Source organism: Amblyomma maculatum, chromosome 1 (assembly GCF_055883805.1).
Source record: "Amblyomma maculatum isolate TAMU_Amacu chromosome 1, ASM5588380v1, whole genome shotgun sequence".
Classification (NCBI taxonomy): Eukaryota; Metazoa; Arthropoda; class Arachnida; order Ixodida; family Ixodidae; genus Amblyomma; species Amblyomma maculatum.
In genome coordinates, this window is record NC_139344.1 from 216,810,859 (window position 1) to 216,838,782 (window position 27,924).

The 27,924-nt window shown below is 47.7% G+C and overlaps 1 protein-coding gene across 1 annotated transcript in view; it reads right to left on the reverse strand.

The window, feature by feature from the left end:
• LOC146205613 (uncharacterized) overlaps nucleotides 1-27,924 on the reverse strand; it is a 113,530-nt gene that overhangs the window by 58,348 nt on the left and 27,258 nt on the right. The window lies entirely within an intron of this gene.

The following is a 27,924-nucleotide window of genomic DNA, read 5'->3' on the forward strand; positions in this document are numbered from 1 at the left end:
GGTGAACAGCGGTGGCACGACGACGACCAAGCCGTAACCGTGGTCGGAGGGACGAGCCAGGCGATACCGTCGTCCAACAACTGGTGAACAGCGGTGGCACGACGACGACCAAGCCGTAACCGTGGTCGGAGGGACGAGCCAGGCGATACCGTCGTCCAACGTGAACAGCGGAGGGACGAGGACGACCAAGCAGTGACCGTGGTCGGTGAAACAAGCCAGGCCTGACCGAGGTGCAACATCTGGTGGGAAGAGCGGCGATGTCCCAGGCGTGACCCGTGAAACAAGGAGCTCAGCGGAAAAGCAGGGAGCAGTGCAACGAGCCCTGTGTGATGACTGGTTGCCTGCAGCGGGACGACTGCGTTGGATTCTTGGCTGCGAGGTTTGGTGAGTGCGGGACTTTCTTCTACTGAGTTTTGCCAGGCTTTTGTTAAGTAGAGAACAGAGCTGGTAATTGTGTTGCCGTTGTTGCTGGGTTAATTGCAGCAAGGCAATAGTGGGCAGTAGAGAAGGCAGCACTCGGAACAGCCATGGATTTGGATTTGAAGTCGTTGCGCAAACCGAAATTGTTAGAGCTTGCGAAAGAGTTGGGTCTGAATTTGTCAGGCAAACTCAAAAAACCAGAAGTGTTAAAGGCTATTCTTGCGTTGGAAGCTGAAGATGACGAGCTTTCGGAATGCCTCGAGATTATTGACGAACGTCACGAGGAAGAGGAACGTGAACGTAGGGAACGTCGCGAGCAGAGAGAAAAGCAGTCTGCCCGCGTAATGAAACTGATACAGCTGGAGGAGTCAGCACATGGAATGAGCGCGGAAAAGCTTTGCAATGCCATTAACAATGCCATGCGGTGTAACGGTTCAATACCGCGAGATGGTCTACCACCGTTCCTCATCGCCGAGATGTGGCCGAGTATTTGGCACACTTTGAGAATGTCTGCAGAAGTAAACGTTTCGAGCGAGATAGTTGGGCGCAGAAGTTGGTAGCTCTTCTCTCCGCTGAAGCGTCGGAAGAAATCAAGCGCTTGGTTGGCGACCGCTCGAAAAATTACGATGAACTAAAAGAGTCAATCCTGATAAGATATCAGATAACGCCTCATGATCTTCGGAAGAGGTATGAGAGCGAGAAACATTGTGACAAGTCGTACTTTGATTTGGCGTATCAGTTGAAAGCCGCTGTAAGCGAATGGCTAGACAGTTAGCAAGTTCCGGAGCAAATCGAACTTGCGCTGGTGTGTGAGAAACAGCTTCGGGAAACGGCCGAGCAATGTTACCGCAGTAGCTAGCCGACCGAGCCTCGAACAGAAGAGGATCCTGTTACCTGGGTCAAGCCACTAGTTGAGAAGGTTAGCGCCGGCTTCAACGGCGAGAAGTCCGAAGTGACGCCGTTAAGCGAGGTGAACTGCACGCCGACCCAAGTAGCTGTAGGAGATACAGTTCCATCAAATGAGAGTGGGGACCTGACAATAACTGAATCGCCTCTCGAGTCGAAAGCAGAAGCTTGTGTAGAGCGTGGCAGAGATGGAAACGAGCTAGGAGAGGAGAAACTTTCGGAGCTGTGTCGTAGAGCAGGGCACGCAGAAAAACGAAGTGCCGATCAGGGAAACTGCGCAGACCGCGAGCTGTGATCAGCCAGGGCAGACCGACGAGGAGTGCGCGTACGCTGTAGAGAGCGAGACTTGCGAAGACGACAGCGAGCGACCAGAGCAGTCGGAATCGTTCGAGCCCCGATACCACGCTAGGTTGTGTTCGCGAAAGCAACCCCGGTGCAAACGCAGACGTAGCACCTATGGCCCCCACACAATCCGAAGCGCCCCAGCTGTCGCAGGAGCTTGATTGTGCGCCGGTTAGCTCTGAGCGAGGCCACGCACTGAGTGGCGAGCCGCCAGATCAAATTCCTAGCAAGGGGACTGACAGGAGCGGTTGTCGTTCGGACTTGACTGAAAGTGAGTCATGCGCTGCTGGCCGCAATGCAGACGCGTCACCGCACTTTGACCACTTTGACGACACCGGTGCCCTACTAGCTCCGGTTACCGCTAGAACGGTTACTACTAGCTTGTCAGAGATGGTTCATAAAAAAAGCAGAAGGCTAGTATTCCAGTGCTGCCGACGAAAAAAACGGAAGGGCAGGCGCGAGAAAGAATGCTGCCATCGTAAGAAGAGCAAACTCAAACGATTGCGAAAAGAAAGCAGAAAGCCTGTGTTCCAGTGCTGCCGCAGAAAAAAACCGGAAGGGCAGGCGCGAGAAAAGTTGCTATCATCGTAAGGAGAGAAAACGCAAGCTATCGCGAGAAAGAAAGCGACTATCCCAAAGGCACAAATGCGCCCGTGCAAAGAAAATGCGTGATTGGTGCGCCACACCTAAGGAGAGGGATAGGTTGTTTAGCAAAGCTAGTGACTTATGCTCATGTGTTTCTTCGCACAGAAACAGGAAGGTAAGGTTGTTCCGTGAAACGGACAGCCGAAGCTTTAGTGAAAAGGGTGATCTCAACGGTAACGCCGATGGTCAAGTCGGAGCCCCTAACGTGAGAAGAAGCCCCAGTTTTCACTTGTTGGTGTTTTTCTTCCTGACATAGGATTTTGAACATATTGTATTGTATTATCTTTGTTTGAAAGTGATGTTTGAATGTGATGAGAGAGGCGCCAACTAGGAGTAGGTTTCCTTGTCAATAAGTATATAGCGGGCAATATAGATGAATTCTATAGTATTAATGAGAGGATTGCAGGCATCGTAATTAGGCTTAATAAGCGGTATAATCTGAAGGTTGTACAGGCCTATGCACCTACATGTAGTTATGATGACCAGGCAGTTGAAAGCTTCTATGAAGATGTAGAATCGGCAATGCGAAAAGTAAAGACGCAGTATACAGTACTAATGGGCGACTTCAATGCCAAGGTAGGGAAAAAACAGGCAGGAGACCAGGCAGTAGTTGACTATGGCATTGGCTCTAGGAATAGCAGGGGGGAGTTATTAGTTGAGTTTGCAGAGCGCAATAACTTAAGAATCATGAATGCCTTCTTCAGCAAACGGAAGAACCGGAAATGGACATGGAAAAGTCCTAACGGGGAGACTAAAAACGAAATCGACTTCATAATGTGTTCAACCCCCGTCATTATTCAAGATGTAGAGGTAATCGGGAAAGTGCGATGCAGTGACCACAGGATGGTGAGGTCCCGAATTAGCCTAAATCTGAAGAAGGAGCGCAACAGATTAGTAAGAAAGAAATCCATCAACGAATTAGCGGTGAGGGGGAGGGCAGAAGAGTTCAGGATCTCGCTACAGAATAGGTTTTCAGCTCTAACTGAGGATGGCGACATTACCCTAGAGGCAAGGAACAATAATTTCAGAGATATCATTACTGAGTGCGCGGTAGAAGTAGACGGTAGGATAGTTAGAGAGGATAGCGGTAAGCTGTCTAAGGAGACGAAAGATTTGATTAAGAAACGCCAGAGTATGAAAGCTTCCAATCCAACAGACCAGATCGAATTGGCCGAGATATCAAAGCTAATCAATAAGCGCAAGGTGGCCGATATAAGGAAGTATAACATGGAGAAAATTGAGCATGCTGTAAAGAACGGGGGAAGCCTTAAAGCGGTAAAGAAGAAATTGGGCATAGGCAAAAACCAGATGTATGCGATAAGGGACAAGGCGGGCAACGTCATCACTAATATGGAAAAGATAGTCAAAGTAGCCGAGGAGTTCTATACAGATCTCTACAGTAGCCAAAGTAGTCAGGACCGTAATGAGATTAGCGGTAGGGAAAAACAGTCAGACGTTCCACCAGTGACGAAGGACGAGGTCAAGGAAGCACTAGAAACTATGAAAAGGGGGAAATCAGCTGGAGAGGATCAGATAACTACAGATTTGCTGAAGGACGGGGGGGATATCGTGCTAGAAAAACTGGCCACCCTGTATACGCAGTGCCTAGTGTCATCGGCGGTACCGGAACCAAGGAAGAATGCAAACATTATGCTCATTCTCAAGAAAGGGGACTCTAAGGACCTTAAAAATTACAGACCAATCAGCTTACTGTCTGTTACGTATAAGGTATTTACTAAGGTAATCGCTAATAGAATCAGGACAACCTTAGACTGCAATCAAGCAAAGGATCAAGCAGGGTTTCGGAAACGGTACTATCGATCATATAGGTGATAGAAAAATGCTCGGAATATAACCAGCCCTTATACATAGCATTCATTGATTACGAAAAAGCATTTGACTCAGTTGAAACCTCGGCGGTGATGCAGGTATTGCGAAATCAGGGGGTAGACGAGCCGTACGTGAAAGTGCTGGAAGATATATATATAGTGGCTGCACAGCAACCATAGTTCTGCATAAAGAAAGCAACAAAATTCCCATAAAGAAAGGTGTTAGGCAAGCAGACACAATCTCTCCAGTACTATTCACAGCTTGTTTAGAGGAAGTATTCAGAGACTTGGAATGGGAGCAGTTAGGGATAAGGGTAGATGGAGAATACCTCAGTAATCTGCGATTTGCTGATGACATTGCCTTGCTAAGCAACTCGGGGGATGAACTGCAAATAATGATTGATGACCTAGACAGGAAAAGTAGAAAGGTAGGCTTGAAAATCAATATGCAGAAGACTAAGGTAATGTTCAACAGCCTCGGGAAGGAACAGAAGTTTACATTAGGTAGCGAAATACTGGAAGTAGTAGGCGAATATGTCTACTTAGGACAGGTAGTAACCGCAGATCCGGACCACGAAAAGGAAATAACAAGAAGAATAAGATTGGTATGGAGCGCATTTGGCAAGCACTCGCAGATTATGAGTAGCAGCTTACCGGTATCGCTCAAGAGGAAAGTATACAACAGTTGCATCTTGCCTGTACTCACCTATGGGGCTGAAACGTGGAGGCTAACCAAGAGAGTTCTACTTAAGTTGAGGACAACCCAGAGGGCTATGGAACGAAAAATGGTAGGGGTAACATTAAGAGATATAAAGCGTGCAGAGTGGGTCAGAGAAATAACTCAAGTTACCGACATTCTAGTAGAAATTAACAAGAAGAAATGGACATGGGCAGGACATGTAGTGCGAAGAGAGGATAACCGATGGTCGCTGAGGGTAACAAACTGGAAATCCAAGGGAAGGAAAGCGTAGCAGGGGGCGGCAGAAAGTTAGGTGGGCGGATGAGGTTAAGAAATTCGCAGGGGTCAAGTGGATGCAGCTAGCATAGAACCGGGTTAATTGGAGAGACATGGGAGAGGCCTTCGCCCTGCAGTGGGTATAATCAGGCTGATGATGATGATGATGATGATGATGATGTTTTGAAAATGCAATTTATAAATTTGTGGACGCGTTCCAAGTGCTGCTGAGCTGCCCTTTAATATAGATGGGGGCAAAAGAGGGAAATAGTCTGGCATGACTTAGTGAAGATTGTGCCGTGCTTGCTGGCTGACCGGTTGAGTTTTTAGCGTGGTTGTGACGTTGTGGGTTGTCAGAAATCTCTCCTGAAGACAAGTGCCATTGTATAATGTTAACGTTTTGAACATAACACCGGTTGAGTTTTTAGCGTGGTTGTGACGTTGTGGGTTGTCAGAAATCTCTCCTGAAGACAAGTGCCATTGTATAATGTTAAAGTTTTGAACATAACGATGTAAAATAACCATCTTCTACATGCTTCTGTTTCGCACCCCAGTTATGTAACCCCCCTCACATAATACTCCAATCGGAGCCCGTGAGGTATTTGAATAAATAAATAAATAAATAAATAAATAAATAAATAAATAAATAAATAAATAAATAAATAAATAAATAAATAAATAAATAAATAAATAAATAAATAAATAAATAAATAAATAAATAAATAAATAAATAATAAATAAATAAATAAATAAATAAAAGTTGCAGAGTGCCTTGGAAACCCGGACTTGCCAAGGACTTCTTCAGGCTAACTGGCTCAAGAGAAACAGAGTCGGACGACCCCGGCTAGCAGCAACATCCCGATCCCTCCGGACAGCGGATGCAGTCCCCTGTCCTTCGGGATCTCCCTTTCCCGGCGGGGCAGTCTGTTACGGTTCTCCACCGACAAGTGGGACAGCTGACGTGGCCACCGCATAGCAACAGGCAGAACCGCGAGTGGATCGGCCATTTCGACGTCGTTCATCGGCCGCGCAACGCTTCCTCGCGCGGGCAAGTCTCGACGTGATCCTGCCACGCGCCAAATGTGTGTGCGTGTGTGTGTGTGCAAACGCCGGCCAAGTCCGGAGCTCGGGGGAGAGTGCGCCGCCCTCGCCCGTCTGCAGGAGGTGGAGGAGATGCGGTCGGACCACCTGCGATTGAGTCATCCCTTCGTGCTCAGACTTGTCGGGCTCTCCATTTCCTGTGAGGGCTTCCCCCTTTCCCTGTGAACTGGAATGCCTATAAAAAGCAGCGGCAGACTCCGCTGAGACAGATACTACTTTGTTGCGCCGCTGGCAGGGCGCTAGACACCAGCTGTGTGGGAGTGTCTGTAATCTCTCCGGGTCAGCTTCTCTGCCCGTTTCTTCATTATGTTTTAGTAAAGGTTGTTTCGTTAGAAGACGCCTCGCCTTTGCTGGGACCGTTGATGCCGTCCGCAGTCCACGGAGCCGCCAGGCCAACGCTACCGAGGGGCCGCGCGCCGCATGCAAGAACTGGCGTTAGCGGTGGGCTGAGCCACGCACGTAATAACTGCTGGCAGCGGTGCGATACCACAGGCACACGCGACCCAAACCTAACAGTGTGTGTGTGTTGTTATGAAGCGGCAAGCCGATGAAAGTAGGAGAACAGGGAACAGAGAGATGTTCGATGACAGTGAGATGACGTTTAATGAAATATTAGCGGGCCTAGCGCTCTTGCCCGTGCCACTTCCCGCTTCTTCTCCCTTGCTCGTCCATAACATGACCCGGGGCCACCGAGGGATTTTCCCGATCGTGGACGAGGAAGTTACCGATGTTGATGATTCCATGGCATGATGATGGGCGTGTTATGCTTGAAGAAGAAGAGGAAGAAGAAAGAATAGAACGGCTTGCCGGCACGATGAATTCTGGCCAATAGCCCCCTGTGTGTATGCGCCATTATAACGAAGGAGAAGAAGATTCCCGATGAGCCTTGGTCCAGGCCACTCTCGGGTCACACGTTGCTGCGACTCAATGGCGGAGGCCAAGGCACGCACCGGATGGCATAGGCAGCGGAGAATGCCTTCAAGTGTAGCGGTGTTTTGGGTCGTGGGGTCTTTGGTCGGCACATCTGGTTAGTGGAGTCACATATGGTTGTTCGGGTCTCTCCTTGTGTCTTGTGGTCATATGTGGCGTCTCGGGTCAGTCTCTCCTTCGTCGTGTCTTGTGGTCGGGGCGGGGGGACGGGGCGGAGGAACAGCAAGGTCTTGCTCGGTCCGGCAGGCTGGGGAACAGCTATGCGATGCCTCCTAACTTTCAGCCGACGGCGCAAGAAGTCGCAGGGGCCGAAGTTCCGAGCCAAGACGAGGGCTGATAATGACATACCCAGCACCTTCAACCAAATGTTACAAAGCGGCAAGCCGATAAAAGCAGAACAGGGGACAGAATAGATGTTCGATGACAGTGAGATGACGTTATTAGCGGGCCTATATATATATATATATATATATATATATATATATATATATATATATATATATATATATACCGGGTGTCCCAACTAACTTGAACCAAGGGATACAAAATAATGCATTTGAAGTAGGTCAGTGAAACCAAATGCATTCAACTGCCAGCCTCCTTGCACACTACTGGCGATTTTTTGTTTTGCAATTACTTAATTAGCTAATTATGTTAATTTTTCTAATTGTATAAATATCGACTTTAGACCAAACATGTGACTTGGAAACTTGTAGAGCACCTTCAGAAACCCCCATTCCATTAATTGCGATAAAGAAAGTCTCACGTGTATCTTTTTTTCTGGGCTCAAAAGAAAGCCCGCGAAATACAAATAATACCACGTGACTAGTGCATTTGTGCGCCGCGATTGTGGTGCTCTCAGTCGTGGTTTGAGCGAACGAAATTAGCTGCGGCCGTGTGTCCTTTGCCCCGTTAAAGCGGCAGGCCGATATGCCTGCGATTGCTTCTTCGCCCTCGTCCGACAGCTGGCCCACGTGATGGTGCAAGTAGCACCGAGAGCGGCGAGCCGACACCACCGGGATTCTAACAAACCCTCCTTCTCTCCCATCAGCGAACTTTACGGCTAACGGATGAGCGATAAGGTATCAGCCACTGAATCTGCGCATACAGGCTTGGGTAAAGGGGCGAGATGACATCATGTGACTCGACTAAAATTAGCGCTGCACCTTCATTTGCCGGTTCTTTATCGTCATCCGCCTGTGGTGATGTAGGCTGCTGCGGTGCACAGGCCTGGCCAAGATCGCGGTGACGACGGGCGAGCTCGAGCTCGCTCCAACCATCGCCAACATTTCTGCCTGCCGCTGCAACGGGACCATCGGGTCACGGCCGAAGCTGATTTTGTTCGCTCAAACTCCCAGATAGGCAGATTTCCTTTACCGCCAGGCTCTCCGCCTGTCCCCATGTTTGCCTATGCAGACGACCTGACTATCGTCGTTCCGAACGAGGCATCTGTGTGCTCCGTCCTTAACGTCATAGAAGGGTACTGCAGGGCTAGTGGGGCTAGGCTGAATAAATCCAAGAGTGCCACCCTGTATATCAGGCAAGCACCGTCCAGTCCAAACCCCTCTCATGGCCTTCCTGTGAGGGATGAAGTTCGTATATTAGGTTTCCACTTCCGTTCCGACGGGTTATCCGAGACCAACTGGCCTCTTGCTAAAGAGAAGCTTGAGAAGAGAGTTAGAGAATATGGGACGTTGGCGTGCCCTCCCACGGCACGGGCTACTGTCGTTCGGTCAATTCTGTTTTCGTTCCTGACGTATGTTGCCTGCATAACACCTCTGCCGGCACGTACCAAGCTGCAGCTTGAGAGAATCCTCTTCCGTTTCCTGTGGAACGGAATGATTGATCAAATCGGGAGGCCTGTGGTGAAACAGCCTCGGGACAAGGGAGGCCTTGGCCTCCCCGACCTGGGCATAGTAACCGCAGTGCTACACGTCAGATGGACCCAGACAGCCCTGAATTCAGACATGTCCCTGACTCGAAGCTTGACCTCGTTCTTCCTGAGCACCCGCCTTCGTCTTTTTTCGCAAAGCACGTTTTCCCACTGTGTTCCCCGTTCTGGCTCTCCTTCGCCCTTTTACGCCCAAGCAGCTAACTGCTTGGAGCGACTCAGAGGCCTCCAGGCCGACATAGATATTCTGGCAGTACCGTTAAAAGATCTAGCCAATCTTTTGACGCCGAAGCTCCCCCCTAGGTATATTCAAACAGATCTGTCCAATATGCGTCCAAGCTGGAATCTGATACTGGCAGACTTTTTGGATGCAAGCAGAGCAACGTTCATGTATCGCTTTGCACACGGACGGCTTCCCATCCGCAGCAAGGCATTCACACGAGCGAGCTTGCATCCAGTTTGCCCGTTCTGTGGTGGTCGTGAAGACATTGTGCATATCTTTACACAATGTCTTCTCCCAGCAGCCCTCCTTCGACGAGTGGCTACCTTGTTTAGCATTCCAGGAGTGCCATATCAAACTGTCCGGTACCTCAACCCGTTACCCAGGCATGCTGTGAAACAGTTTGTGCTCTTGCTCGTTGAGTGCATGTACCAAGTCTGGTCTGCCAGGTGCGCCGCTGCATTTTCGCGCAGTGTCCCAGGCCTTCATGAGGTACTCGCACGAGTCCGCAGGGAGGTCTGGTTTCACCTAAGCCGTGAGCAGCGTCACCTCAGTGAGCAAGAGTTCATGGACACGTGGAGCAGGCCACCGATTATTTGCGAGGTTTCTGGGCGTACCATAACAGTATCGATATGAAGCCCTTTAAAGTTACAGTTGTCCTTCAGGACATCCGAGGTCCAAAGAAGGTCCGGTCTCCCTGTGTTTGGCCTGCTATCACAGCGGGGACCTTAAACACACTTGGCATAGTGTTCGGTGACTGCTGTGTGCGTGTCACCACACGACTGCCCCCTTGCCAGGGTATGGCCGTCATCCCAAAACAAAAACCTCCGCCTCCCGGACATCCGGGAGGGGGGGGGGACGTGCCGGGGATGATGTATGAATGATGACGGGTAGATAGGTTATGTGAGACCTTGAGGTGCGGTGCCTTCTGGTGCCAAACCTCCTCCCATCTGACAACGGCACCACGACTGAGAGCACCACAATCGCTGCGCTCAAATGCGCTAGTCACGTGGTATTATTTGTATTTCGCGGGCGTTCTTTTGAGCCCGGAAAAAAATATACACGTGAGACTTTCTTTATCGCAATTAATGGAATGGGGGTTTCTGAAGGTGCTCTACAACTTTCCAATTCCCATTTTTGTTCTAAAGACGATATTTATTAAATTAGAAAAATTAACATAATTAGCTAATTAACTAATTGCAAAACAAAAAATTGCCTGTAGTGCGCAAGCAGGCTGGTAGTTGTATGCAACTGGTTTCACTGACCTACCTCAAATATATTATTTTGTACCCCTTGGTTCAAGTTAGCTGGGACACCCGGTATATATATATATATATATATATATATATATATATATATATATATATATATATATATATATATATATATATATATATATATATATATATATATATATATATATATATGAAAGAAAGCAGCCAACAGTCGGCGAGGCCAAGGAAAGCGTTGGGGATGGTACATTATGTCTATTTTTTTAATGTTTTACTTGGATAATCACATAAATTAGTAATGTAATCTGTTCAGGGGTAAGATAAATAAACACAAAGTAGAAGAAAAAACAACGTGCCGATGGTGGGATCCGAACCCACGACCTCCGAATATCGCGTCCGGTGCTCTTCCAACTGAGCTACATCGGCCGCTGTCCCCTCTGCTACTTGCTTGGGTATTTATGTTGTCTGTATACGAACCTTGAGAGTGTTCACCAGCGCCACCCTCAGCCATAGCGGCGGACGTGGAACGTCCTTTGTTTACCGCCAGCGTCACGTAGAACGTGATCAAGAGCGAGGGCGAAAGCTGTGCTAGAACCCTCTTACGCTACCTATGGCTTCAAGACTGCCAGAACCGAGACCCCCGTAAGCTACAAGCAGATCAATTAAGGGGAAATGAGGGTGTTCGTTATAATACATGAAAGAAAGCAGCCAACAGTCGGCGAGGCCAAGGAAAGCGTTGGGGATGGTACATTATGTCTATTTTTTTAATGTTTTACTTGGATAATCACATAAATTAGTAATGTAATCTGTTCAGGGGTAAGATAAATAAACACAAAGTAGAAGAAAAAACAACGTGCCGATGGTGTATATATATATATATATATATATAGGCCCGCTAATATTTCATTAAACGTCATCTCATTGTCATCGAACATCTATTCTGTCCCCTGTTCTGCTTTTATCGGCTTGCCGCTTCCTAACATTTGGTTGGTGGTCCTGGGTATGCCATTATATATATAAATATATATATATATATATATATATATATATATACCCCTTCATGGATAACTGCCTTGTCGTGGCGGAGGGGCATGCGAAACTCGATGAAGTCGTGAGCTCCGCTGTGTAGGGCCACCCGTGATAGACAGGTCACGGCAGAGAGTTCTGACAAAAGGTGATTCACTGGAGAAGGTAATGGCAACCCACTCCAGTATTTCCTGCCGAGAAAACCCTATGACCAGTCACAATAGCATTAATGATATGACGCCGGAAGATGAGCCCCCCAGGTTGGAAGGCGTCCCACATGTTAATGGGGATGAACAAAGGGCGATTCCTAGTAGCTCCAGGACGAATGAAGCGGATGGGCTAAAGCCAAAAGGACGCTCAGTTGTGGATGTGTCGGGAAGCGACCGGAAAGTCCGATGTTGCAAGGAGATATATCAGGTAGCAACATGGAATCTAAGATCTATGATGCAAGGGAAACTGGATGTCGTCAAGCGAGAAATGAACAGATTGAACATTGATATCTTGGGTATCAGCGAGCTTAAGTGGACCGGAATGGGAGAATTTAACTCCGGCGACCATTATGTCTTTTACAGTGGGCACAAATTCAAGAGAAGGAATGGGGTCGCTCTCATAGCAAACATAGTAAAACATAGTAAACATAGTAAAACGACCGAATGATTTCACTTCGGATCCAAGGTCACCCTTTCAACATAACAGTTATCCAAGTCTATGCACCAACCACTCCTGCTGAAGAAGCTGACGTTGAGAGATTTTATGCGGACCTGCAATGCCTTTTAGACCGCACTCCATCGTCAGACGTCGTTTTTTTCATAGGAGACTGGAATGCTAAGGTCGGGAGTGAAGAAATATCCGGAATTACAGGCAAGTTTGGTCTTGGTGAGCCAAATGAAGTTGGGCAGAGGCTAGTAGAGTTCCGTCAAGAAAACAACCTGACCATAGCGAATACTAATTTTCAACAGCCCAAGAGGCGCCTGTACACATGGACTTCACCGGACGGTCTGTACAGGAATCAGATCGATTATATTCTTTGCCGGCAGAGATGGAGAAGCGCTATACAAGCAGTAAAAACAAGGTCTGGGGCCGATTGTGGCACCGATCATCAGCTTCTTGTTGCCAAAATCAAGCTTCGATTGAGGAATACGCAGAAAACGAGAAGGCCTTTCAGGTATGATCTGGATCAAATTCCATCAGAATATGCTGTGGAAGTGAGGAATCGATTTCAAGAAATAGATCTAGAAGACAGAGAGCCTAAAGAGATGTGGACTGATCTTCGTGATATAATCAATACAAGAAGTTGCTACTAAGGTAGTTCCAAAGCAAAAGAAATGCAAGAAAGCAAACTGGTTATCTGAAGGAGCTTTGCAAATAGCTGAAGAAAGGAGGATGGCAAATGTTATGGGGGAAAGAGAAAGATACAAGGTTCTCAATGCGTATTTTCAGAAAATAGCAAGGAGAGATAAGAATGCCTTCCTGAATATACAGTGCCAAGCAGTTGAGGACAACAGCCAATTAAGGAACACAAGAGCTCTGTATAAGACAATCAAAGATATCAAAGGAAGCTTCTGTGCTAAGCTCGGCGTGATAAAGGACAAACAAGGCAAGGACCTCACTGAAGCCTCAGAGATAAAGAAGAGGTGGCAGGAATACACAGAAGAACTGTACAAGAAGGACCCGGATGTGCAAACCCTACATAAGATGGTTGTGATTACTGATCTCGAGTCGGGCATCCTGAAGAGTGAAGTTGAATGTGCCTTAGCCAGCCTTGCTAAGAACAAAGCTAGCGGAATTGATGGTATTCCAGCTGGGTTGCTTCAAAACCTCAACCACGACGCTGTTAACATTCTGCATACATTATGTCAGAAGATTTGGACAACCCTGCAGTGGCCACAGGATTGGAGGAGGTCGGTTTACATCCCCATTCCAAAGAAAGGCAGTGCCAAAGATTGTTCAAACTACCGCACGATAGCGCTTATTTCGCATGCTAGCAAAGTGATGTTGAAAATCCTCCAAAGTAGGCTGCAGCAGTATGTGGATCGGGAGCCTCCAGACGTCGCTGGATCATGGAAAAAGCAAGAGAGTTCCAGAAACCCATCTACTTCTGCTTTATTGTTTATGCGAAAGCGTTTGACTGCGTAGATCACAGTAGATTGTGGCAAGCTCTCCAAGAGATGGGAGTTCCAATTCACCTCATCTGTCTCCTCAGGAACCTGTATGAAGGGCAAGAGTCCACAGTCAGAACTGGGCATGGTCTTACTGATTGGTTTTCGATTGAGAAAGGAGTGAGGCAAGGCTGCATACTGTCGCCCTGCCTATTTAACTTATATGCAGAGTGCATCATGAGGAAGGCCGGACTGGACGAGTCTTCAGCTGGAGTGAGGAGTGCTGGAAAACGTATCAACAACCTTAGGTATGCGGATGGTACCACTTTAATGGCAGAAAGTGAAGTGGAACTCATGAGACTTCTGATGCGCGTACAAGAAGAGAGTGAGAAGTTTGGGCTTAAACTGAACATTAAAAAGACAAAGGTCATGGCGTCTTGCCCTATCAAGTCCTGGAGCATCAATGGACAAGAAGTGGAAGCTGTGACAGATTTTCTCTTCTTGGGCTCCAAGATTACCCCGGAAGGAGACTGCAGCCATGAAATTAGGGGACGCCTGTTTCTGGGAGAGCCATGGTTAGCCTTGACCGCCTAGTAAAGAGCAGAGACATTCGTCTGTCAACCAAGATCCGTATAACTCGTGCTATGGTCTTTCCAGTTGTGATGTATGGATGCGAGAGTTGGACTGTGAAGAAGGCTGACCGCCGAAGAATTGACGCGTTTGAATTGTGGTGCTGGCGGAGACTGCCAGAAGATCAAATCAGTCGATATTGTCGACCATAAACCCTGACTGCTCATTGGAGGGTCAAATTCTAAAGTTAAAGCTCAGATACTTTGGTCATCTGATGAGAAGAGAGGAGTCGCTGGAGAAAGATTTGATGTTGGGAAAGGTTGAGGGCCGCCGGAGAAGGGGTAGGCAGCGAACGCAATGGTTAGATGGCATCCTCGAGGCGCTGCAGATGAAGTTATGTGATGTTAGGAAGATAGTGAGACACCGGAAAGCGTGGCGTGACATGGTCTATAGGGTCACGAAGAGTCGGACACGACTGAACGACTGAACTGATATACATACATACATACATACATACATACATACATACATACATACATACATACATACATACATACATACATACATACATACATACATACATACATACATACATACATACATACATACATACATACATACATACATACATACATACATACATACATACATACATACATACATACATACATACATACACACATACATACATACATACATACATACATACATACATACATACATACATACATACATACATACATACATACATACATACTGTTATGGGGTTGTTAGGGGCCGAGCCCGAAGACGTCTATGCCCGGGTCACCAACGTGCCCTGTGAAGGGCGCGGGATGAGGCGCCCAGAAAGGTGACTGTACACATTGCTAGCGGGAGACAAACTGGCCCTCCTCGCTGTACGCGGGGAGAGCGTTTATTAACTCTTTCCCTTCCCGCTTCTTCCCCCACGTAGACCGGTTCGGCTGCCGTAGAGAAGGCGCTCTGGCGGGGACACATGGGAGGGATCGTCACACTCCTCCCTCTCTTATGAAGCCTGCAGCACAGCACAAGCGCACAACAATGTCTTGTTTGTCTTCTAAAGTCCGTAGTAATCCACAGGCTTCTGAACCCGCGAAGACCGTCGAAGCTGGCGTTCCGAGGGGTTGCCGCTTGGCCTTTGAAAGCGCGCCGATGCTTTTGTCGGCGGCTCGGTACTCGAGCAGGGATACGGGGAAAACGGGGGCGGCGGATCGTTGACCGCTGTCGCGGCTGATGCCGGAAAATGATCCTCGTCGTCGTAGGTAATGGCAGGCGTCGTTTGCGGTCGCACATGGGCCGCGTGTCTATTCCACAGCGTTCCGTCTTCAAGCTCTACCTGAACAGACGAAGAACTTGTGGGACAATTGACGGTACCGGAAAACCAAGATGGGCCTGGTCAGAAGTTCCGAACAAAGACGCGCTCTCCTGCTGGAGGCAAAGTGCTTCTCCGTGCGTTTCTGTCGGAGCGCACCTTTTTCCCTAACTGCTTGAATTCCATGCGTGCTCTCATGTCGGGATGCACTCGTTGAATGGGAGTTTGCAGCTGCCTGCCCATAAGAAGCTCTGCAGGAGGGGATCCTGTAAACGCGTGTGGCGTGGTTCTGTATGAAAGTAGGATCCTGCCAATGTTTGTCTGGAAGTCTCCAGGAGCCGCTTTTTTTCAATTTCCCCTTAATTGTTTGTACAACACGTTCCGCTGCACCGTTGGACGCTGGATGGTATGGAGGGATCAGGATACGTCGAATGCCGTTCTTGCTTAAGAAGTCGGCGTATTTCTCGCTGGTGAATGCGGTGCCGTTGTCAGAGACAATGATGTCTGGAAGTCCATGAGTTGCAAATATGTTTCTCAGGCATCGGATCGTCGCGTCCGCTGAAGGCGTACGAACAGGAACCACCTCTACCCATTTAGAGTAGACGTCGACTAAGACGAAGAAGTAGTGGCCTTGAAATGGACCACCGAAATCCACATGCAGTCTCGACCATGGTTTCTTCGGAAATGGCCAAGGATTCGACTGTGCTTTCCGCCCCATTCTCTGATGTTCTTGACAGGTTTTGCAGAGTTGCACCTTCTTTGTGATGCTGCCGTCGAGTCCATCCCACCAGACATGGCTTCTTGCAACTGCTTTCATTTTCTCCACGCCTGGGTGGGTTTCATGAAGTAGGTCGAGAACTTCTGTTTGTAGTTGCTTGGAAACAACGACGCGTGTTCCTCGTAGAATGCAGTTTTCGTGCACGCTAAACTCTGTGCGGTTCTTTTGAAATATCGCCCACTCACTTCCTTTTGGCAGCTCATCCCCAGTAAGTAGCGCATGACGTAAATTTGATAACACAGGATCACGATCTGTGGATTTGGCAATGGCGGATGGCGAAAGAAGTCGTGGATACGCATTTTCAAGCATGAAAATCTCAGCAGGCTTGGGCACTGCGCCGGGCTCCGTAGGAAGCGGTAAACGGCTCAGCGCGTCGGCATTGCTGGTGCAGGTGCCAGGGCGGTACACAAGCTTGTACTTGTACGCTGACAGAGTAATTGCCCAGCGTATCATTCTAGGTGATGATCTATCAGGAATAGGCTTGTCTTGCCCAAGGAGTCCCAGAAGGGGCTTGTGATCCGTTATCACTTCGAAATCTTGACCCCATAAGTAGTGATGGAATTTTGTGACACCGAAAATCATGGCAAGGGCTTCTTTGTCCAGTTGACTATAATTCTTCTCTGCTGGAAGAAGGCTTCTCCATGCAAATGCAATGGGATGTTCCCCAGTTTCATCTCGATGTGCGAGGACTGCTCCAATTCCGTACGGTGAGGCGTCGCAACTGAGAACAGTTTGTCTTGAGGAATCAAAGTGTTGTAGTATATGCGCGAAGGTCAATAGTTGTTTACTTTTTCTGAATGCTTGTTCCTCTACGCTTGCCCACTTCCATGCAGTTTCTTTTTTAAGCAGGAGGTTCAAAGGATGAAGCACTGTCGAGAGGTTAGGCAGAAAACGCCTGTAAAAATTAATTAGTCCGAGGTAGCTTTGAAGTTGCTTGATGTCCTTCGGACTCGGAGCATTAACGACAGCTTCTACTTTCTTTGGTGTCGGCCTTAGTCCATTTGCATTTATGACATGGCCAAGGTACTCAACTTCTTGAGCTAAGAATGAACACTATGCAAGCTTGAGTTTGAGACCTGCTTTTTGTAGGCGCTGTAGCACACTGGCAACGTTCTTTAAGTGATCTGCCTTGTCTAGTCCCGTTACTAAGATATCGTCAAAGTACACAGTGACGTGCCGCATGCCTTGTAACAAATTTTCCATTTCTCTCTGGAAAATGGCTGGCGCTGAAGCTTCTCCGAAAGGCAGTCTAGTGTATTGAAAAAGGCCTTGAGGTGTGTTTATTGTGACAAGCCTCTGTGAGTCGATATCAAGCTCTACCTGCTGGTAAGCATCCTTCAAATCTAGCCTTGTGAACTGTTGGCCTCCTGAAAGCTTCGCCCACAAGTCCTCGACTCTCGGCATGGGGTACTTTTCCAGCACTGTTGCAGAATTGATTGTTACTTTGAAATCGCCACATATGCGCACGCGACCGTCTTGCTTGAGCACAGGAACAATAGGCCCAATCTGACGTCCTGACGGGCGTAATGACTCCCTCTCGTTGCATTCTTTGCAACTCTTCTGCGACTTTATCTTGAAGCGCGAAAGGAATTGTTCGCGGCTTGAAAAACTTGGAGACTGCATCTGCCTTGACAACAATTTTCGCTTTCACGCCTTTCATTGTTCCAAGTCCCTTTGAAAATACATCTTTATATCGAGCGAGGAGCTTATCAATATTTGTAAGGGATTCCACAGCTCTGACGTCATTTAAGTCCAGTTGTAGCGCGCTGATCCAGTTTCTCCCGAGAAGAGTCGGACAGTGATCAGGAGCTATAAACAATGGCAATGTAGCCTCTCTCCGTCCGAATTGGACTGGCACGATGACCTTGCCCCTAACGGGTGTAAGTCTTCCGCAGTAGCTTTTCAGTATCACGTCTGAAGGCTCTACTGGGAGATCGGGAAATCGCTCTTGAAATGCAGTTTCACCCATTACGGAAATGCTGGCCCCCGTGTCCAGCTCCATTCGGAGAGACCTGCTTGCGCACTTGTAAAACTGCAATGAAGGGTGGAATTGTTTGTTCGCCGTTCATTTGCCACGTCTCGTAGACCTGCGGTTTGGGGGCAGAAACATTCTCATTGCTTCCAAGACTATGCACGGGCTGCTTTTGTTGCCCTTGCTTGCCGTACTTATTCGACACGTTCTTCGGCGTCGTGTCTTTAGTTTTCGCAGAGCGGCATACTCTTGCTAAATGCCTTATCTTGCTGCAAGCGTTGCACCTGGATTTGGCATGCTGGCATGCTGTCGCGTAGTGTGGTTCTCCACAGCGATAGCAGCTTACTGTCTGTTTCATCGCTCGCATTGCAGTGTCAACTGATTGAGCTTCGGCCCTCTCCTGCGCTTGCATCAGCATGCTTGAGTCAGTTTTGGCAGTCTCCATCGCAACAAGGATTTGTACTGCTGACTCGAACGTCAGGTTTGGCTCTTCAAGCAGGCGCCGCTGCATTGGCGCATCGTTAATGCCGCAAACGAGTTTGTCCCGCAGCATGTCAGAAAGGAATGTGCCGTACTCACAGTTCGCCGACAGCTTTTTTAGTGATGCCGTGTAGTCGTTGACGGACTCATCTGGCTGGCGTTGGCGACTGTTGAACTTGAAGCGGCACACCACCACGGAAGGCTTTGGAATGAAGTGGCTGGAGAGTACGCTGAATATCTCGTCGATGGAGACTTGGTCGGGCGTCTTGGGCGTCACTAGGCTCCGCAGCAAGGAGCATGTGCTGGGTCCGCAGCACGTCAGGAACACAGACCTTTGTTTTTCCCTGGGAACGCTGTTGGCGTCGAAAAACAGCTTCACACGCTCCAGGTACTCGGTCCAGGCTGCTCCTTCCCCATGAAACGGCTCCAAAACACCGTAGGTAGGCATGGTTGCAGAAATTGTAATGCAATGCCTTAAGTTTTACCTCGTCGCCAGAATTGTTATGGGGTTGTTAGGGGCCGAGCCCGAAAACGTCTATGCCCGGGTCAGCAACGTGCCCTGAGAAGGGCGCGGGATGAGGCGCCCAGAAAGGAGACTGTACACATTGCTAGCGGGAGACAAACTGGCCCTCCTCGCTGTACGCGGAGGGAGCGTTTATTAACTCTTTCCCTTCCCGCTTCTTCCCCCACGCAGACCGGTTCGGCTGCCGTAGAGAAGACGCTCTGGCGGGGACACATGGGAGGGATCGTCACACATACATACATACATACATACATACATACATACATACATACATACATACATACATACATACATACATACATACATACATACATACATACATACATACATACATACATACATACATACATACATACATACATACATACATACATACATACATACATACATACATACATACATACATACATACATACATACATACATACATACATACATACATACATACATACATACATACATACATACATACATACATACATACATATATACATACATACATACATACATACATACATACATACATACATACATACATACATACATACATACATACATACATACATACATACGTATACATGGTTTGTTTGTGACGAATGGGCCAGAGTTAAATTCAAACAGGATGTCACACAACTTTCCAGATTATCTATTATATTCTGAAAACAGTATCGGACGGTGGACCGTCCTTCTTCAGGGTATAATTCTACCCCGAAGAAGGACGGTCCACCATCCGAAGCTGTTGTTAGAATAAAATAGGTAACCGGGAAAGTTGTGTGACATCTCCTGTTTGAATTTAACAATTTAACTCTGGCCCATTAGTCACAAGCAAACCATATATATATATATATATATATATATATATATTGTTACGACCAAGCATCCGCATTTGCGCGCTCTATTGTTCGCCTGTGGGCATGGATAAGTGCTGTGAATATGTGGTGATGGTCCAATGGCTCTAAGTGAGCCTGTTTCCAGGAATCCTGTTTTGTAAGCCTGTTTTGCTTTGTGGACACTCTGCAAATGCCAAATTGACCCTACCAAGAGAACGTCTGGAAAAACACAAAGAAACGTCCCCCTGCGGGAAATGCAGGAAGTGCTTTCTTTCTTTTGTTCACCCTTCCAGTCGAGAAGCCCTATCGTCCAGTGAGGAATGTCTACTTTCCAAAGGAGACGACAGAGTGACATGTCCGCTGACGTGCAGGACAAGAAAGGAGCATGACGCATACAGCCATTAAGTGATTTCCCAGGAATGCAGGAAAGATTTGCAATTGTCGAAAAACGGACAATGCTGGGAGCGGATGCGGCGCCACGTGCACTCGGGTTTCTGAGAAGTAAAACCACTTGTCAGAACCAGCCTGTGGTTTCTTTGCTGAAGAGTAGAAATGTACCTCCTCTCCTCGCCGTTCCCAAGCTTTTCCCGCCAACAAGTGATCACGCCCAACGAATGAATGCCGGACCAGTCAGTGCTTCAGACCATCAGTGCAGTGATGTGTTCGATTGGATGCCGATACCTGAGGGGCGTGCCCTGGATTTGGTTGGTCAGCATCTTCAGAGAGGGGCTGGGCATAGGGGGTTTTAAGGACGCTGCAGAGCACGAAATATCGCTCTGGGCCCTGGGTAAACGGCTCATCCAGTCGCTTCTCGCTATGAACTCTTAACGCTTGCCATTTTGCTGATGTACCCTTCTTTTTCGTGTAAATAATCTTGTAAATAAGTTTCTCAAAGTGCCATTAAACCTGCTTGTACATATTTCACCAACTTCGAAGATGCAATCCTACTTCAACCCCGAGCCTCTGCACGCTACCAAGTGAAGGCCGGGTCGACTTAGCCCCAGCGTCACGACAACTGGTGTCCAGCGTTGGGATCTGAATCTACAAGCCACAACATCTGGTGATTGGAGGTGGATCTGAATCTACAAGCCACAACATCTGATGACTGGAGGTGGGATCTGAATCTACAAGCCACAACATCTGATGACTGGAGATGGGATCTGGATCTACAAGCTACAACATCTTGTGATCGGAGGTGGCATCTCAAGCAACAAGCAGGAGCAACAATCGGACAACAAGAAAGCAGCTCGGAACATCGATCGCATGTGTGGGTGAGTGCTTGGCTTTTCTTCTGATGTGGACCAGGTTCTAGAACAGGGTTAGATTTTAGAACTGGTAAAAAGAGTGTGGAAACGCCTTTAGGTTTGGTAGTTTGCACAGTTGTTTTGGAAGTAGCCGACACTCGGAGCGATCATGGACCTACAAAAGCTGCAGAAACCGGACCTGTTGCTATTGTGTGAGGAATTGGGAATTGATACAAGTGGTTTGGCACGAAAACCCTTGATTATAAAGGCAATCACTGATCTGGGAACCGATGATGAGGAGCTCAGTGAAGCATGGAACCTCATCGGTCAAAAAAAGGAACAGCTCAGACAGCAGAAAGAGCGTGAAATTGAAAGAGAAGAAAAAAAGCTGGAGCTAGAAATTGAGCTCCGGAAATTAGAACTAGAGTTGAGCAAGAGGTCGGGCGATTGTCCCCAGCTAGCGGTACCTCGTCTCAACAAGGAGGCAGATTTCAAGATGTCAAAGTACATGCAGCCATATGTGATATCAGGGGATATCGGTCTGTATCTGGCTAACTTTGAGCGAACTTGCGAAAAACTGTCCTTCCAGCGAGACACGTGGTCTCAGAGATTATTGACGGTTCTGCCCTGCGAGGCAGCGGAGGTTGTCGCGCGGCTAAGCAAGGAGGACGCGGACAACTACGAGAAGGTCAAAGCTTGCCTTCTGAGAAAGTATAGGCTTAGCGCCGAGGCGTTCAGACAACGTTTTCGGAACGCTACTAAGTCCAGGGACGAGAGTTACCCTGAATTCCTGTACAATTTAAGAGTAAATTTGGGCGAGTGGCTAAAGAGCACAGATTCCTACAGTGATAGGGACGCTGTAGTCGAGCGAATTCTTTTGGAGCAGTTTTATAACTGCCTCCCAGAAAAAGAAAGAAATTGGTTACAGGACCGAGGCGAAATTAAGTCGGCAACTGAAGCTGCCGAACTTATTGAGGAGTATGCTTCGCGCCGACAATTCAGCAACCCAGCTGTGGATAGGCCCCGCAATCCCAAGTTCAGTGTGAATAACCGTCAGGAAAGGCACTTTGTTAGAGTTGGAAACGAAGAAATGAAGGTTTCTTCAGGCAAATTCCCTAGAAAGGACGGCAGTGAGAAAAGTGGGGAAGTGACCAACGTGCAGAACACAAAGAATAAGCTTGAGGCTAGGAAGCCGCTCACATGCTTTAGGTGTAATGAGCAGGGTCACATTGCCGTCAACTGCCGGAAAGAAAAGTTTGCTTTCTCGTATGTCAGTGACTGCGATGAAAATATGCAGCTTTTGGAACCCTACCTGCATGACCTAGTAGTCAACGGGAAGCCTTGCAAGGTACTGCGCGATTCGGCCGCAACGATGGATGTTGTCCATCCGGCGTATGTGTCGCCTTCCGACTATACAGGACGGTGTGCATGGATCCGCCAGGTAGTGGAGGAACAGAGTGTGTGCTTGCCAATCGCGAACGTGGTCATCGAGGGCCCTTTCGGCAAGTTAACAACCGAGGCTGCCGTTTCAGGAAAGCTTCCTAAGTGCTATCCGTATTTGTTCTCTAACAAATCGGACATGCTACTGCGAAAGAGGGGCATCCTTTTCGGAGACAGAGTTGTGCAAGCCTTAACACGTTCAAAGGCGCGAGAACTAGCTACACTGCTCATTCCAGAAAAATCCACAGCGGAAGAAACGGCAGTTAAAACAGTGGTCGAGGCGGAAAATAGCGGGCCAGAAAACTTTGAGAGCGAGGCATCTCAGATAAGTCAACATGAAAGTGAGCTTGATAAGACACGGAATGAGGACGTTCTTGAAAGTAACCTCTTGCCGCCAGTGTCTAGTAATCTCACGAGACTTTTAAGTGGAACCCGAGAGGACTTAGCTATGGAGCAAGCCAATGATCCCAAGAATAAGCTCGAAGTACAGTGGGAAGGACCTGCTAAAGTCGTTGCAGAGCTTTCTGACACTAACTACGCAGTGAAAATCCCCGATAGGCGTAAAGCAGTGCGCATTTATCATTGCAATCTTATGAAGCCTTATGTGCAGAAGGAAGCCGTGGTAAATCTAACGTTAAACCTTCCCGAGGAGATGGGGGATAACTTGATTTGCCTCAGCGGAAAAGGAAGCAACGCTCAGGAGCTTCTCAAAAAGACGGAGCAGAGAGGAGAACTAAAGAAATCCCAGCTGTCCGATCTGGGCGAGATAATAACAGAGTTTGAGGCCTGCTTCGTGGACAGGCCAGGCAGAACTGATTTGACTGAGCACGATATTGAGCTGACTTCAGACGTGCCAGTGCGATCAAGGTGCTACCGATTTTCTCCAAGGCAAAGAGAAATTCTGGATAGGGAAGTAACTCGCATGCTGGAATTGGGAGTAATAAAACCCTCGGAAAGCGATTATGCTTCGCCTATGATCTTAGTAGAAGCTCTAGGTAAAGACCCTAGGCCTGTGGTAGACCACCGAAAGCTAAATTCTCTCACCAGGGATCAAGTGTATCCTATTCCGAATATTGAGGAGAGAGTAGAACAGGTCAGTAGAGCGGCATATGTGACTACGCTGGACCTTACTCGAGGATACTGGCAAGTACCGCTCACTGAACGCGCCAGCAGATACGCGGCTTTCGTCACTCCGACGGGCAGCTACCAGCCAACAATGATGAGTTTCGGGCTCAAAAATGCTCCATTTTGTTTTTCCCGACTCATGGATAGGGTTTTAAAGGGGTGTGAAACATTCGCGGTGCCTTATTTAGACGACATTGCGGTTTTTTCCGACTCATGGGCGGACCATATGGTACATCTAAGAGCTGTACTGAGCCTTTTGCGTCAAGCTGGACTAACCGTAAAGGCCGAGAAATGTTGCCTGGCAAGGGCGACCGTGGACTACTTGGGTCACAATGTAGGTCAAGGTTTCAGGAAACCCAGCGAGATTAAGATTTCTGCGGTAGCAGACTACCCGCGGCCGAGCACGAAGACGGAAATTCGGGCATTCTTAGGGCTGACGGGATACTACAACCACTACATCCCTCACTATTCATCTTTGGCTAGCCCTCTGACCGACGCTCTCCGCAAGACAGAACCGACAAATGTAGTCTGGGACGAACAAAAGGAAGCCTCCTTCGTAAACCTGAAGGCTGTGCTGATTAGCCGTCCGGTATTGCGAGCTCCAGACTATGACCGAGAATTCACGGTCCAGTGTGATGCCAGTGATCGAGGGCTAGGTGCTGTTCTCTGCCAGAGAGATGACGACGGTAATGAGCACCCGGTGCTCTACCTGAGCAGAAAACTGCGTTCTAGAGAGAAAGCTTATTGCGCGTCAGAGAAAGAGTGCGCTTGCATTGTATGGGCCATTCAAAAATTGCAGTGCTATCTTGGAGGGGCCAAATTCACCGTAGAGACGGACCATTGTCCCCTGGCTTGGCTGCAAACTGCGACATCGAAGAACAGTCGCCTTCTTAGGTGGAGCTTGATTTTACAGCAGTACAATTTTGAAATAAGATACAAAAAGGGGAAGTTAAATGGGAATGCGGACGCGCTTAGCCGCTGTTTCTAAGCAGTCCGAGGTGTTCCTCACCATGTATCCAAATTGATAATCAGGTTTTATTTTTTTTTTCTCGTGCGCTTGTATATGTGTGACTATGTAAAGCAGCACGTTTGGTTTTCTAGGCATACGTGGGTCCTGAACGTCTTGAGAGTGGGCTTTTCTCGAACAACAATGGCAGTTTTCTTTTAACCTGGTCTCTTCAGACGGGAGCCGAGTGCTTGCTTCGACATGTGGTTGAGTTTCAGACAGCTCGAGCAATTTGGCCTACAACAATCAAGACAACGCGACAAGCAACAGCGAGCTTCAAGCGTTCACGTGCAGGCCATTAAGTCGTCTCTTCATGCAGCAGCTGGGACTGCTGCCCTCCGAGACTCTTCTGGCGGGGGAGGAGGCTGTTACGACCAAGCATCCGCATTTGCGCGCTCTATTGTTCGCCTGTGGGCATGGATAAGTGCTGTGAATATGTGGTGATGGTCCAATGGCTCTAAGTGAGCCTGTTTCCAGGAATCCTGTTTTGTAAGCCTGTTTTGCTTTGTGGACACTCTGCAAATGCCAAATTGACCCTACCAAGAGAACGTCTGGAAAAACACAAAGAAACGTCCCCCTGCGGGAAATGCAGGAAGTGCTTTCTTTCTTTTGTTCACCCTTCCAGTCGAGAAGCCCTATCGTCCAGTGAGGAATGTCTACTTTCCAAAGGAGACGACAGAGTGACATGTCCGCTGACGTGCAGGACAAGAAAGGAGCATGACGCATACAGCCATTAAGTGATTTCCCAGGAATGCAGGAAAGATTTGCAATTGTCGAAAAACGGACAATGCTGGGAGCGGATGCGGCGCCACGTGCACTCGGGTTTCTGAGAAGTAAAACCACTTGTCAGAACCAGCCTGTGGTTTCTTTGCTGAAGAATAGAAATGTACCTCCTCTCCTCGCCGTTCCCAAGCTTTTCCCGCCAACAAGTGATCACGCCCAACGAATGAATGCCGGACCAGTCAGTGCTTCAGACCATCAGTGCAGTGATGTGTTCGATTGGATGCCGATACCTGAGGGGCGTGCCCTGGATTTGGTTGGTCAGCATCTTCAGAGAGGGGCTGGGCATAGGGGGTTTTAAGGACGCTGCAGAGCACGAAATATCGCTCTGGGCCCTGGGTAAACGGCTCATCCAGTCGCTTCTCGCTATGAACTCTTAACGCTTGCCATTTTGCTGATGTACCCTTCTTTTTCGTGTAAATAATCTTGTAAATAAGTTTCTCAAAGTGCCATTAAACCTGCTTGTACATATTTCACCAACTTCGAAGATGCAATCCTACTTCAACCCCGAGCCTCTGCACGCTACCAAGTGAAGGCCGGGTCGACTTAGCCCCAGCGTCACGACAATATATATATATATATATATATATATATATATATATATATATACATGGTGATGATCAGAAACATTGAATGACACCTGGACATAGCACTTGGTGCAAAAGGTGACAAACGGACATGTATACAGAAAATACTTTTTGACCCCGCCGGGGTGGCGCAGTGGTTACGGCGCTCGACTTCTGTTCCCAAGGAAGCGGGATTGAATCCCGGCCTCGGCGGCCGCTTTTTGATGGAGACGAAGAGCAAGGCGCCCGTGTGCTGTGCGATGTCAGTGCACGTTAAAGAACCCCAGGTGGTCGAAATTTCCGGAGTCCTTCACTATGGCGTCTCTCATAGCCTGAGTCGCTTTGGGACGTTAAACCCCACAAACCAAACCAAACCAGAAAATACTTTTTGCATGCATACGACGCGTAAAATGCAGCCACTTCTTTCTTTTTTATATATAAAGCTGACCATGCCTTTCTGAAGGTTGTCATTGAGTGTAAGCACTTGGACGTGTGTTTTAGACATGACCTAAACAGACTATCTCATGCAAAGTTTGTGACAAGGTGATTAGAATGGTTTGGGCACTGCGTAAGAAGTCTTCCGATTCCACGCCGGAAATGAAGTTGACGGCACATAAAATCACTGTTTTACCATTGTTTACCTACGCATGTTCTCACTGGGATCCATGCAGTGTACAGATTATTTTGAAACGTGGGCGTGTGTAGAACAAGGCCCTTATATTCATTTATAGCGCTTATTCTAGAATGAAGTCAGTTTTAGAACTTAGGAAAAAAGCTGAGGTAATGACTGTTAAGAAGAAAATGGAGCTTAATAGGATTCCTTTCTTCCACCATATATTACATGGCTATAACAAAGCAAGCATCAGAAGATACATTATAGCAGAAATTTCGACCCAGTTGAGGGCAAAACACACCAAACATCAAACAGCTTTCTTACAAGACAGGGTGGAGGCGAAAAGCCAAGCGCCCGTGTGCTGTGTCATATCAGTGCGCGTTAAAGAACCCCAGGTGGTCGAAATTTCCGGAGTCTTCTACTACGACTGCTCTCATAGCTTGAGTCTCTCTGGGACGTTAAACCCCACAAACCAAACCAAACCATCATTGCATGACAGACTTTTTTAGTTATATTCTTTTCTTGTGAGGACAATATATGACTAAAACGAACTACCCAACGAACTTGTTGTAAAATTCAACGCTAAACGTCTTGAAGCTGTACTGCGAGAATATTCAATGAGTTCACGAAGATAATTTTTATACACCTAGGTTGTTACTTATCTCAATTTTTTATAGGTATTTCTTTCCTGTTTTCCATCCTCTAAAGCTTGTCAGTAGGATGGGCCTTTGAATAACATTTTGTGTTTTCCGTCGTGCACTTTGTTTTTCACTGTGTCTGATGATTTTGTGCACTTTTGAATTGTCTTTCATTATATTTGTTTTTCACGGGTTGCTAGTTACGAGCTAAAATTGTTGATCTACAAAAGTTTTGCTATTTGTTTGTTTTCGTTGTGCTTTACGTGAAGGAAGTTTTGACAATGTGTGTACTGTCAAAACTGCAACTCCTGCCTTGGCCTGTGTCGGCATTATAAATAAATAGGAATTAAAGAAGCAAGCAGTCGGCGAGGCCAAGGAAAGCCCAGGGGAGTATTTATTAGTGCGGTAATAATATTTAGGGAGAAAGATAATT